Here is a 13,246-nt window from a genome sequence, read left to right as displayed (position 1 = left end):
ATTCTTCAGTGTTTCCCAATATTTTACTAAAAATTAAAAGCCACTGCTGTAAAAATTTTACTGGAACTGTTCTTGGAAAAGGTTAAAGAGTGTACATTTTTTATTTTTGTAACACAAGTGTATTTATAGTTTAAAAAATAGCATTTGTTCTAGAAAGGCAATTATATTTAAGCACTTATTAGCATTAACGTTTAAAAAAATTGTTTCTTAAACTAAAAACATTTATGTACGTATTTTCCTGCACTCATGAAATTCAGAAAAATGTATTTAATTATTTCTCAAAGTACAGTCAAATTAATTTTATTTTCCTTAAGCCAGTAATATTTAGAAAATTTTCTGTGTGGAAAATGAAATACAACAAATTCTACTTTTGATCTTTCATTGTGAAAATAAGCACGTTTTTGCAAAACTGGGGGGACTTTTCGGCTTATAAACCAAAACAAAAATATAACTTCACAGCAAAACAGGCTACATACATTTTTACTACTAGATAGTTACATATAAATTAGTAATAGTTTTGTTGCTTTGAAATAATTTTATAATGTGTCTGATACATTTCAGAGTAAATTGCTTGTTAGCTGTATTTTTTTTTGGTTGCTCTGCTACTTGGTCTCTGGTTACAAATGACTCACTAATATCATCCACACACAGAGTAAAAGAAATCACTAGAACATTACAGTGCAAGGTGATGAAAAAAACCCTGCAGCTCGTTTAATGAATTAAATTATCCAATTTGTAGGAATTTGCTGCTTCAGCTCTAACCAGTCACAGACTGTGGTATATTCTGTTTTTTAAACCAAATTACCCCTCTTAATACCAACTGATGAGGCATAGTTTTGTTTTTTCCAGGGTTTCTACATGCGTTGAATTAATTAATTTTGTAATGATGAGTAAAATCAAAGGAAGGAGTGTGGAATGAGAGAATCTTGCTGACTGCAAAAAAATACCAAAAAAAAAAAAAAAAAAGAATTGGGGATTGCCAGAGAAATGGTTACCTGCATCTCTCCTTGATGAAAAATGTCAAGCTTTCTGGTGCTTTTTATTCTGCTTTCCCCATTTCCTTCCTCTCCAAAGCCCTCCTTCTTCCTCCCTTTGCCCTCCCCCACCTCTTCTCCCATCTGTCCTTTCTCTCCCAGCAGAAGAAAGACTATTGACTGGAGGCCAGTTGGCATTGATAGGTATTGATGACTCAAGAAAGTCTAACAAAGTATTTTTTCTGCAAGGGGGATTCCTCTTAGGCAGAAATGTATCCCATCCCCCATGGTATCCCTATAGTCACCAGCTCAGGCCCTCTTCTACCCTGAGGCACCACCCGTGTGCGCGAAAACACACACACACACACACACACACACACACACACACACACACACACGTTCTCTACAAAAGATAGAGCTAATTGCATGCATAACATTCCAGCTGAGTGGGTGGTGTTGCTGTTTACAGCTGCTCCCTTGAACAAGGAGAGATTCCACAGGGGATTGCACACATGCACACATGCACACACACACACACACAAACAAACGGACATGCACCCATCCAAAGACACATTTATGCTGAATGGAACATATACATTAATACACTTATTTTTCCTAAGATGCGACTACGAAAGGAACAGGGTTCAGGGCTCGAACCCTTGTTCTGCAGTAGTGGACATCCCTATGTGGCTGCCCTGTGCTCAGAATAAGCCACGGAGCATGATGTACTACAGCTCCCTCCCCCTCAGTCATAACCTAATCTTCTTGAAAATAAGATACATTTCATTTGCACTGTTTTTGTAGCTTTTTTTTTGCAAAAAGCGCTACAACACAGCCTGAACGACAAAATTAGAAAAGTTACATCTACTCCCTCTGCACAGTTTTGCCCCCTAAAATAGTACTAGTGCATTATAGGTTTAGGTTTACAGTATTTATTACCACAACCATATTAAAGGCAGAAGCTGTGGTGTTGTGGTAGTAATAGTGATTTTTCATTATCATCATCATCATATGGTCATCATAATCAGCCTCAACACACATTTTATCTCTTTAGCTTATTATAACTGGAAATGAGCAAATAACCCTGGCAACAGCAACTACCTACACTTTTGAGAATATTAATACCAAGAATGTGCAGAACATGTAAAAATTGTGCTTCATATTTCGCAAAGAATTCTGTTTCAGCTGCATTCGGACCAATTCCATTTAATGCTTTTCACCAGGTCACTTTTGTGTTTTTTTTTTTTTTTTTTTTTTTTGCAGTCCCCTCCACCTCTGGGTTTGAAATTGTTGAAATTGTTATTTCTTGTTAATGATGTGTTAAGTGTGTAACGTAAGTTGTGACGGACTGGCGCAGGAAAACTACTAGGGACCAAACAGAGTTTTGCAGATCCTGGACCTTTGCGATTGGAGCGGTGAGAATGTGGGGTCTACATGGTGACAAGAGTTCACTGAAGTTCAGAAGGAGTCGAAGGATGAGACACACACTCTTTCTTGCGGCAAAGGAGACCCTGGAAGAGACCCTGAGAAAACTTCAGCAAAAGACTAAACCACTCTGAAACTGAAGAGCTCTTTATTTGGTGCGAAACATGTCAACAGATGAGCGCTACGGAGGCCATCAAGGTGGGGAGAGACGGACGCTCGGGTCCAGAGGGTCTCTCTCAACCGGGTGACCCTGGTGGAACACGAATGTTCGAGCTCTGGCAGGTGTGTTTAAAAAAATCAAGCACAGCAGCTTGGTGTGGCAGAGCACAGCGGAGATGCCAAATCCAAACAGTGCTGTCGTGGTTGTTTGACGGTCGGGACCCGACAAAGTCTTGGCGATGCACTGAAAACCAGAGACGTTCATAGTCTGCGAAGAAGCGTTCGAGAAGAATTTCACGATACTCGTACACGGTACTTGTACCTATGACGATAAACTTGAAACTTGGAACAGCGTAAAACCTCACAGCGCAAAAACATCTTTTAATTTCTCCCACTTGATGGCACCAAGAATTGCGCCCTCCCGTTCAACGGCTCATCCATACGAAATGAGCCAAACATATACATGAATTCTCGAAGCACAAACAGAAATGTTTAAGGCGTCAGGAAAAAATGCTGCCCTTCATTTCACGGGTTCCAGTTTATTGTCCAGTCGAGTACCTGTCCTTTGGGTCGGCGAATATTGAGAGCTTGAGACGATGCACCTTTCATACCGCGATAGATGGATAAAGCCTTGAGATGGCGTTACACAAACTGAAGAAGGAAGAGAGCTAATTTAAACCATCCACCTTGAAGAGTTCCTGTGTTAATGGGAGAATTTATTACAATTACACGAAGCATCTAAGATATTTCCCCGAAGCAGCCACATATTTTACCCTTATCGAAGACCTCTGTTGGTTCTGAAAGGGGAAACTGCTTGACCCTGTAGTGACCTTTCACCCTAGGGGGTCAAAGCCTGTAGAATTCCCAGGTCTTGGGGCTGTGCTGCAGAGCAAAGGAGTGCTGAATTCCTGAGCCAAGTGGCGCCAGGAAGGAGCAGGGTCTCATGATCATATCCCCACCCCCGAAACGCCCCGCACCAATCCAGGGAAGCGCGGGGATCACAGGCAGCAGCCCGGAGCTTCATACATTACATAAATGTTCTGTTTACAGCATTAGTTTACTCTGGTACAGAGGGAGATGCATGGAAAGACGTCACATTTCTGTGAGTCGGTCAAAATATGACGGGAGCATTTTTTACAGGCTTAAAATGACAAAATACATACTGGGAATTGGTTTAGATGCACTTACCAGGAGACACCATCCACAAATTATTATTTGGGTATATTGATTATTCGTGATTTGCTGAAAGAAACATATTTGAGATACAAATTGTGTAATTCTAAAGTGTTTTTAGAACAATTTATGAAAAATTTCATTGTCTCAGTATCAAGTGCTGTAGTCTACAGAAAAGAGTAAATTGAAACTCTGCTCTCATTTCTTTTATTTCCAACATTAACAACAATAAACGGTGAAGTTTAAATATATAGGGGCAAAAACAAATTCATAGAACAGCTGCAATTTGTGTGAGGAAAATTAAGAAATCACGGAAATGAAAGATAACGTGACACATTTTAACATCCTACAAGTTTACAAAAAAGTCACGTGTGGGAAGTCGTGTTTGCGGCCCCAGTGTGTGTGTGTGTGTGTGTGTGTGTGTGTGTGTGTGTGTGTGTGTGTGTGTGTGTGAGCAATCATGTCAGTTCGGCCACATCTTCGGTGTCGCGGACACTTTTCCACTTAATCTCGCGCATCCAGTTCCGCCAATTTCACTGAAAAGTTTCCAGTTGCAAATCAAAAAAAAAAAAAAAAAAAAACCCAGAAAAAACACGTGTTTTCCGGAAGATCGAACGTTCGCGTGGGGGAGGGGAGGGCGCGCGCGCACACACACGCACACACACGGCGCACCTGAGCCTCCTTGTTCACCCACCATTCTGACGGGTTCTGGTTCGAATCCCTCGATCCAGTAAGAATTGCCCGCAGTAAAATGAAAGGTAAAATTGCTACACTGTACCCATATAAACGGGTAAGCACGCGCTCACCACTTAACAGTGTAAGTGGCGCGAGGCAAAGGTGTCACTGAAATAACTGCCTTCATCAGCTGGAGGAGCGAAAAAGGGCTCAGAAATTCCTGTAAGCGGCGACTAAACGCACTTCTGTCCCTCATTTACACACAATTCGAGGTACTTTTTAATAAACCGAATTGTTTAGAGACAGAGCAAACAACCATTTGCTATTTTATGACTCGAGTCGTTTTTAAGCCTTAAAATTAGATCCCTGGGAGAATAAATAACTCAAAATCAAAGCTGTGAGAAACTGCAATACATTTAAAAAAACTGATAAATTCAAAGTGTTTGGAAATGGGAAACACTACAGTTAAGAAAACAAACACAAGTAACAATTCCTGTTAATTGTTAATAATGTTAGTAATTATCCCAACTGAGAAATTTGATTCACTCAATGAAATTCATCTGTTATTTCGTACATTTCACCTAATAACCAATTGATAACGATTTACTTTATAAAAACAGTGCAAATGTATTTATTCTTGATTATAATATTTGAGTTATACGGAAAGTGGCTGTTTTTAAAAGAAAAGCCTGAAGTGCTCAACAGTTTTACAATGTAGGAAATTAATCTTTCACATGAAACGTTTCACACATTTATAACATACATTTACCGTGGTTTTTCATTCATTAAATTGTCATTTTTACTTTTAAGAGATGATAGAGCTTTCAGACAAAAACAAGCAGTTTGGAGAGGAAATATTTATAGGAAATGTGTTTCAAACGTTGCAGTCAGCTTGCTTATTTCCTTTTTTTTCCTCTTTAGAAAAAAAAATTCTCAATATTCGGAAGGTTATGATTTTTTTTTTTTCATTTTCATTAACTAATTAAAAAAAATTCTGAACAAAACGTGAATAGAGCAGTTTTCCAGTTCAAATCTCTGGTTGCTTTCCTTTAGTGGTTTTCAAGCGTTTCCAGAGGTTCTGTATTTAATCTAAAAATTGAAATGGTAAAAAATTAATCTAATTTAATTCCTTTCAAAGACCTAAAGAAAATGCACTTAGTAAAATTTTATCCCAAGGAATGAAAGGTGCTGAAGATATCACCTCTAAAAATGAAATATGTCAAATTCCCATAAATAGACAACAAACATGTTCATCTTCCCATCCTCCAGTCTTCATCATTCAATGGGCTTTTTTGTCAGTTTCCCAGATTTCCATCATTTGATGTAAGACGAAACACACTCGGAAAAAGGAGAACAGGGCGACAGAAAGTCTGCAAACACACTGGAGGAGGTTTCACGATGGACACGTTTCGTGAAGAAGCAGCGAAGAGCAGCGCAGCTGGAAGGATGATTCTTTTAAACCAATTAAAACCTGGTTCACTGACAGTCCTCCTTGAGGACGCTGCTGCTCGCAGGACAGGACAGGACAGGACAGGACAGGACATTCGGCTTCTTTCTTCGCACTCCAGCACACAGGTAAAGTCACAAAAAGAATGAGTGTGATTGATGTTTAAAGTAAAACTTTACCAAGCGCCCCTTTTGCACCTGGGTTAACTGTCCCCCTCCATCAGCACACATCTCACTTCAGAGGAATTCCTCTGTTTTCCACTATCTACATACCTCCTATGCAGGGGGTCAAAGGCCAAGGGGCAAAGGCAAAAGGCTCTCTATGGCAAACGGGCTTTGTTCAAACAACCCTGGATATCCAGGTTGGGGGGAGGGGCGGCAGGGGGGTCGTTGTGAGACCACCCCGTCAGAGATAATGGACCATGAGAGAAAGCAGTGACTGCTGGACTTGCTTCAGTTTGCGATCCCAACACAGCCGTACAACACAGCACAAGACCTTAAAACACAGAGCAACACACCCCTACAACTCAACCTTACAACACAGCATTAAAGCACAGCCCTACAACACAGCACAGCACAACACACCCCTAAAACACAGCATAACACCTTCAAACACAGCACAACACACCTCTACAACTGAACCCTACAACACAGCACAGCACAACACACCCCTAAAATAGCCATAAAACACAGCACAAGACCCTAGAACAAAGTGCAACACACCCCTACAACTCAACCTTACAACACAGCATTAAAGCACACCCCTATAACACAGCATAACACCTTAAAACATAGCACAACACACCCCTAAAATCGCCATACAACACAGCACAAGACCTTAGAACAAAGCACAACACGCTCCTACAACTGAACTCTACAACACAGCCTTAAAACGCAGCCGTACAACACACCCCGTAACACAGCATAACACCTTAAAACACTGCACAACACACCCCTACAACTCAGCCGCACCCATACAACACAGCACAACACACCCCAAAAGAGCTGTATAACAGAGCACAACTCAACCCTACAACGCAGGACGAGCCTGGCCGACCTCTGCGTATAATTCAGCGTAAAGCGACACCTGAAGCATTTTAAAATGACAACTGGAATCCAGTCCAACTTCAGGGTCTTTCCAGAACTTGTACAGCTCTGGTGATCTCAGTTCGTTCTTTTCCCGCGTTTACGCTCTCATGCTGTGGTAAGGAGATGGCGCAAAACCAACGGGCCACGTCTTTATTTTCCACCATGACTTCCGCCTCTGTGCCCCAGCACCCTTCCCCCAGTCGTGGAAGGGAGGGCGTGGCTATGAGGAGTACCCAGGACACCCAGGTTGGTGGGGTGGGGTGGAGTGTGGAACGTCCGCTAGACCCCTCATTATTTCAATGTGTGACCCTTGTAGACCCCTTCCCTCCCCCATCCTTCATGTCCTGGCCTTTCATCCCACTGGCTCTCTGGTTGCCTCTCACCCCACCCCACCCCCTCCACCTTCACTTTTCATTTCTCCGGAAGCTGAGAGGGCTGCTGGGGATGGCTGCTGCATGTCTTATAACTCTCTTTTTTACATTTCTTAAATGCTGAAATGTGGTGAAAGTAAAGTAAAACATTTCACGTGTCATTTCATAGGGGGAGGGGGGTGCGGTGGCGCAGTGGCGCAGTGGGTTGGACTGGGTCCTGCTCTCCGGTGGGTCTGGGGTTCGAGTCCCGCTTGGGGTGCCTTGCGGCGGACTGGCGGCCCGTCCTGGGTGTGTCCCCTCCCCCTCCAGCCTTATGCCCTGTGTTACCGGGTTAGGCTCTGGTTCCCCATGACCCCATATGGGACAAGCGGTTCAGAAAGTGTGTGTGTGTTTCATAGGGCCTTTCTCGCTCACAGAATTGAGGGCACTGTGTCTTAAAAAGAAGCATCTCAATAAAAGCTGCATTAAAAAGGAATAATATCACAAAAATAATTTTAGGAAGAATTACCTGTGGTTTCATAAACATAATTTTGCTTCTGACTTGATGAGCTGGTGTAACATTAATACTGTGAAAGATTTACATTTATTCATTTAACTGATGCTTTTCTCTAAAGCAGCTTACAGTTATCTATCCTTTTATACACCTGGGTAATTTTACTAGAGCAATTTAGGATAAATACCTTGCTCATAGTACTGCAGCTATAGGTGGGGATTGAACCTGCAACCTTTGGGTCCAATAGTAGCAGCACTAACCTCTATTCTACCAGCTGTCCAAGTTACTTACTTTTCACAGAGTAAGGTAGAGACCAACCGGAAGTCCCAGGAGTGGCGCTATACCGTAGTAGCTTTGCACAGGAACATAAATTACTTTCTTTAAAACTACCCACCTGTAGAAATGAAAAAAAAAAAGTCACTTGGGGAAGTTGTTCAGCATGAAACCTCCTGTGAACGAGCAAACCTACAACCTTCGGGTCCCACCGTGCAACCAACGCAGCACCTTCTGCCCACTGAATAAAAAAGCAAAATTGAAATTTTCCATTCATTTTAGAAATTATGGTGTATAATTCACAGGAGCTGAGCACAAACAGTAGGGGGCGCAGTGATTGGGGGGGCGGAGGGACAATATCGGGTTGTTGCGTGTGACAGCGGTTCAAGAAACATAGGGGTCTTGCAGCAGCAGCCTTGAAGGAATACTTAATCCGAGTTCACGCATTCTCGTTAACCGCTTTTCCTAGTCAGGGTTGCTGTGGTCCGGAGCCTATCCAGGCAGGATGCCAGTCCATCGCAGGGTCGTTACACACGCTCATTCACACACAACAGGGAATTTGTGTGTATGTGTGCAGTTCAACTTAACTCCATGTCTTTGGACTGGGAGGGGAAACCAGAGCACCCAGAAGAAACCCACACAGACACGGGGAGAACACACAAACTCCACCAAGACTGAACGGACTTCGAACCAACACCCAAACAGCGCATACTGCGAGGTAAAAGTGCTACCCGCTGCACCACCATGCCACACAACGCAAATTGCTTCAGGAAAATATCCAAATATGAAAAAAGTTCAGGTGACATTTATTTACCTGTAAAATACACGGCTCATGCTAAATAGTTATTGATATAAAAGAAGAACACAGATTTTCCATATCACGGCTCTGTGATGTAACGCAAATGATTTTTTTTCCCCGCTGCTTGAGATTATGATATAATAATTTGCGTATGTTGTTTCAGACGTTTTTGTAGCGGGTGCAGACTGGTGATTCATACTGGGACAAAGGGATCTTGTTTTCCAGATGACAAACTGAATTCATTATGCATCCCAGTTCACATTAGGCCTCCTGCACCTGCCATGGTCTGCAACCCCCCCCCCCCCCCCCGCCACTTGCTATAGCCTTTACCCCCTGCGACCCCTGGACCCTCGTGTGGACCCAGAATGCAAAGAACACACAGGAAACAGTGGGACATCAGGGGTAAAAGCAGCGATGGATCAGATGGACACATTTAGTACCACAATTTCGTTGAAGATCTCAACATCTCCACAGAAATCAAACTTGTGTGAGAGTGCAGCAGTGTGTGTGTGTGTGTGTGTGTCTGAGTGTGTGTAGAGTCGGCAGTGAGTGAGTTACTTAAGTTCTGTACCACACCATACTGTCCATCACAGTAAGCACTGGAGAATAATTATGCTCACATGCTCATATAAATGTGTAAATACAAATAAAATATAAAAAACGCCGCAAATATTCCAGAGGAAAAGCGAACGAGGGAGATCGGAAATGCGGAGCTTCGACGCACACCGCGCGATGGAAGGGAGGGGAAAAAGAAGGAAATCTGTGGCGTCTCGCGCCATCTAGCGGTCAGTCGCTGGAGCGCGCCGACCTTCGCGGGGGAGCCGAGCGAGTCGGTCAGCGCCGCCGGTCTTCGATCGGCGCACGAGAGAGAAGCTGTCAGTGAGCGGGGACGTTCGGTGGGATCGATCGATCGATCAATAGATCGATATATCGATCGCTCCCAGCGCGGACTGCAGCTACAGCCTCCTTTTCCAGTCGCTTTTCCGCCCGTGCGCTACTGCACGCGGACACCGCAGTGAAACCCGGCGCCGCGGTTTTACACACGTGGAGCGGCTGCGGCGAAGGGCGCGCGCGCGGCCCGCGAACGAGTGACCGACCGACCGACAGACCGACCGGTAGGAAAAAGGATAAAACAGAGAATTAAGCGGACAATGAAAAGCCACCAGGACACTGTTGAAAAAAAAAAAAAAAAAAAAAAAAGAAAAAAACAGGAGAAACTGATAACTAAAAAAAATTCTGGTGCTTTTGGACCCAGAGGTCGTATGTTCGAATCCCACTTTCAGCTGTTGCGCCCTTGAGCATGGTACTTACCTTAAATTACCTCAGTAAAATTACGCAGCTCTATAAATCGGTGAATAACCGCAGGTAGCGCAACATTATCAGTAATTTCTGGGAAAAGCCTCAGATACATAGAGAGATAAACAATGTAAATTCCGATTAAGCTTCGTTGGGGTATTTTTAGAACGAGCTTTATTGCCAAGTATGTTCACACATACAAGGAATTTGTCTTGGTGACAGAAACTTCCACAGCACAGACAGAATGACAGTGACAAGACAGATGAGAAGATAAAATATGTGAATAAAGGATAAAAAATCTATAAATAATATAAAGTACACAATATACAAAAAATAGTCACTAGACATTGTATGTATGTACAGGTATGTTCTATACAAATGCAAGGAAGTGTGAGTAAGACATATGATGCAATAAATAGATATAAATATAAATAGTGTTGTGTATTGCACTGGTTTACTCTCTAGGGGGGATTTAGCTGTTCATGAGGTAGATGGCCTGAGGAAAGAAACTTTTCTTGTTTTATTTTATGCAGTGAGAGAGAATTTTGCTAAAACAGAAAAAAACAAAAACAATGGAAGAAGACCTAAAATCATGTTAAAAAGACCCTTACTGGAGGGTAAATGTAAGGATGCAGCTGTTCATGTAGGCGCGCGGCCTGGTAAAATTCCACGGCTCGCGCGCGCTTGGCTGGAAATCACGCGATGCTTTTGACTCGCAGTCTGTCGAACCCGTGCCCACCCCCCTTCGCACATTTATATTCCTCTTTCTCGTTTGATTATAAAGTTTGCTCCTTCTCTTTAGCATTTATAACGGGCCAGTTGATCGACTTAACCATAAGTGCAGTATAAGGGGGTTACCATCATTTTTACACCAGTCATTTCCTTGAGTGACAACAAAACGCAGGTTTGACTCATTTCACGCGGAGAACATGTACAGTACAGACAGTACAGACGCTGTATGCATGTGTGGCCAGTAGGTGGCGCGGTGATTAGGCTGCTGCCATAACACTCGAGGGTCCCGGATCAAATCCCACTTTTGCTGTAGTATAATTGGTTAAGGCGGGGGTACGGTGGCGCAGTGGGTTGGACCACAGTCCTCCTCTCTGGTGGGTCTGGGGTTCGAGTCCCGCTTGGGGTGCCTTGCGATGGACTGGTGTCCCGTCCTGGGTGTGTCTCCCTCCCCCTCCGGCCTTACGCCCTGTGTTACCGGGTAGGCTCCGGTTCCCCGCGACCCCGTATGGGACAAGCGGTTCAGAAAATGTGTGTGTGTGTATTTGGTTAAGGTACTTACCCTGAAAACAATAAAAAATCCTTTCTGTGCAGAAAAGGGTTAAATATCCTTTCTCACTTTTTACTGGAAGGATCCAGGTTCGAATCCCACCTCCTGCTGTAATACTCTGGAGACAAGTACTTACCCTGAGTTACTCCAGTGAACACCCCCTGAGATGTGTAAATGTGGAAGTCAAGTTCCTTTGAAGAAAAATGTCAGCTAAGTGTAAAGCGGTAAATGACTATTAAGTTACCCCTGTAAGTTACTTTGGACAAAAGTGTCCCGCCTCCAGCTGTAGTACCCTTGAGCAAGGTACTTAGTTAAAATTACTCCAGAAAAAATTATCCAGCTGTAGAAACAGAGAAATAACTGTAGGTTGATTAACATTCTCAGTAACTTTAGAGAAAAGCATCAGCTAAATGAACAAATGTAAATTGAAACACAAAAGTTTCAGTTAAATAACGGTTAACAAAAATAATCTACATAGAACCAGTGGCACAGCGAGTAGCGCTGCTGTCTTACAGCACCTGGGTGGTATGACAGGACATGGGTTTATGCCCCACTTTGTGTGCAGTTTGCATGTTCTCCGTATGTCTGCATGGGTTTCCTCTGGGTGCTCTGGTTTCCTCCCACACTCCAAAGACACGCTGTTCAGGTTCACCCATAGCATGAAAGTGACAGAGAGAGCATGTGTGTTCCACTGATGTATGGATGAGTGAGCCAGTGTAAGTAGTGTATCTAGCAGTGTAAGTCACCACGGTGAAAAAGGTGTGTGGGCTCATAACACTACATAGAGTTTGTTGGAAGTCGCTTTGGAGAAAAGTGTCTAGTAAGTGAATAAATGTAACCGTAAGTCCAGGCTATCATGGATGGACTCTGCACTCCTTTCGATGTTATACAGAACAGTTATTTCCCGTTCTTTCTTTATAGTAAAAAGCAGTAAGAGCACTGGCGAGGCTCCCCAGGGGGTACGTCAGTCATTCCAGGTCTCTGCAAAGCTCCTCCTCAACCAGACGGGACCAAACCCTCCATGTGGGTCCCTGCGTGGGGGGGGGGGCGGATGGAACCCAGGTATCGAGTCGTCAGTTGGGCCACAGTTGGCACTCAAATCAGCGCAGCGCTGCCATCCAGTGCTCAGTTGTTCACACTGTGGTTCAGTGTTTCCAAAAAAAGCTCAGACGATTAAAGTGGCCTTAGAAGACACTTAAAATTAAAAAATTGAATAATTTTATTAATGTATTAACTTTATTAACTGGGAGAGCTGGTAGCATAGTGGTTAGAGCTACTGCCTTTATACCAAAGGTTGCAGGTTCAAATCCCACCTTGGGCTGCAGTACCCTTGAACAAGGGACTAACCCTAAAATTCCTCCAGTAAAAAATGACCCAGCTGTACAAATTGGAAAATTATGGTAGGTACATTAACATTGTAAGTTGCTTTGGAGAAAAGCATCAGCTAAATGAATAAATGCAAAGGACTTCTTGTCTCAGAGCCGCCAATGACCCCTGAACGATGGCTGTGTATACGAGGGATCCATCGCTGTATTTAGCGCCTGGAAACAGGCAACACATGGGAAAGAAATGTGGCCTTTTTCTAAACGCAGCCGTGCAGATGTAGGAAAGGAGTAAAACCCCCACTTTGTTCCAAATTTTTGTCACAACCTGCTTACGGACCAACTGGGCTGATAGACTCCTTTTATGGTTAAAATTAACTGAGAAACTGATAAATTTAAGCGCTAAGTTTTTCACAATTGGGTCAAAGAGGTAAAAATTCAAATAAAGAGCGAATTTACAGACTGTTATAAG

The sequence above is a fragment of the Scleropages formosus genome, chromosome 6 (genome assembly GCF_900964775.1).
Source record: "Scleropages formosus chromosome 6, fSclFor1.1, whole genome shotgun sequence".
In the NCBI taxonomy this organism is placed as follows: Eukaryota; Metazoa; Chordata; class Actinopteri; order Osteoglossiformes; family Osteoglossidae; genus Scleropages; species Scleropages formosus.
Note: the sequence above shows the minus strand (reverse complement) of the source record.